Source organism: Grammomys surdaster, unplaced genomic scaffold (assembly GCF_004785775.1).
Source record: "Grammomys surdaster isolate TR1022 unplaced genomic scaffold, NIH_TR_1.0 232, whole genome shotgun sequence".
Taxonomy (NCBI): Eukaryota; Metazoa; Chordata; class Mammalia; order Rodentia; family Muridae; genus Grammomys; species Grammomys surdaster.
The window spans coordinates 1,577,492-1,579,035 of record NW_021604677.1 but is presented as its reverse complement, the minus strand read 5'-3'; positions in this window follow the sequence as shown (position 1 = coordinate 1,579,035).

Below are 1,544 nucleotides of genomic sequence, written 5' to 3'. Positions count from 1 at the left end.
CCAGACAAAACCTATTTTTCTAAGAAGATTCTGTTGCTCCAAAGCCATAGTAAATTTGTCAGTAGAATGGGCCTAGGGATTCAGCTCAGGATCTATATTTATATTCTTCAACATCCTGAGCCAGTGATTCATGTGAGACTAATTAGAATAACTAGTCTTCATTTTCATTTTACTAAGACATTTCAGACGCTGCAGTTTCAAATAACCATCAAAAGAGACAAATATGACAACTTTCCCATAATCTAGAGGCAGAAGCTTCAAATATAGGAAGAAAAGAACAAACATATGGGCTCAATTTACATATGACAATAATTAGACAATTGTGAGTCAATAAACATCTCCAGGTTAACTGTGACAAAGTTAAACACTCACATTAGCAGTAGGTCATTATGGAGCTTTCCATTCTTCTTGTCCAGAGACCAAAACTTTTTGATCCTCAACCTTTAAATATTGGGCTGGGTCAGAAGAGGACCAGGAACTCCTATCTCCAGTAGCTGCCATCCAAAGGCTCAAGGACAGTTGGTTCTTGTCTCAACAGGAGTTTTCTAAGATGCCTGAGGCTCCTCCTATGGTACCCTCCTGTGATATAGCCCAAGGGAACACACACCCTGTTTTAGCTTGGCTAGTTTCAGATGGGGTTATGACAGCTGACTACTGTCCTTCAGGCATCCCTGGTAGCCTGGGTAACTCCAGTGTGTTCCCAAACACTTAGCCAGGATCCCTTCAGCCTGCTGAGACCTTGGTGGAGCAGAGGGTGCTCCTGTGCTGTCTTCTCTGTGGATTAAAACCCTCTGGGTAGGACAACAGGGAGGCAAAACATTGAGATGATGCTGCAGAAATGGAAGCAAAAGCATGTATAAACACTGAATGGGAGAAGAGTTTGGTTTTCAGCACTTGCAGTGGTATAGCAGAGCGCAGCACTTGGTCACCCTGGTAGTTGGGCTCTTGGGAAGCAAGCAAACGTCCCCTAATGAGCTCCTAAATTAGACAAAAAAGGGGGCCCAGCTAACCTCCACAAGCTGTTGGCCTCAAAAACACAGGAAAGCAATAACTTAGTGCTAATCTTAACAGCTTATGAAAGCCAGAAAATGGTGTAAACCAAAGAGTAAGTCTACCAGGCTAATCAGAAGCGCCCCCAGTCAGCTGATTGCTGCACAAACAGGAAGAGAAACCAACTTTCTGCACTAGAAAAGAAACAAATCGCTGATCCCAGGTGACAAGGCAAGAGTAACATCAGTTATGAGCATGTAATTAAAATGATGTGGAAAGTGCAAGTGGAGGAAAGAGAATTCAGCTCATAGAGAAAAGAGTGATTTTTATATCATCGAGCAAACGACCTCTTGCATGGGAAGGCAGTTCTCATTCCAGTGAAGCTGCCATTGAGGAAAACATGTTTTCAAAGTTCTCTTTTGGAAATAATTTCAAAATTACTAAGAAATCTTAGTCTCATTTTGTTTTTAGTGCAAGTGTTTTGTTTTAACTTGGCTTGATCAAGTCAGCTTTTAGATATGCTAAAACATCAGTTTCTCCCTTGAAGAATAAAA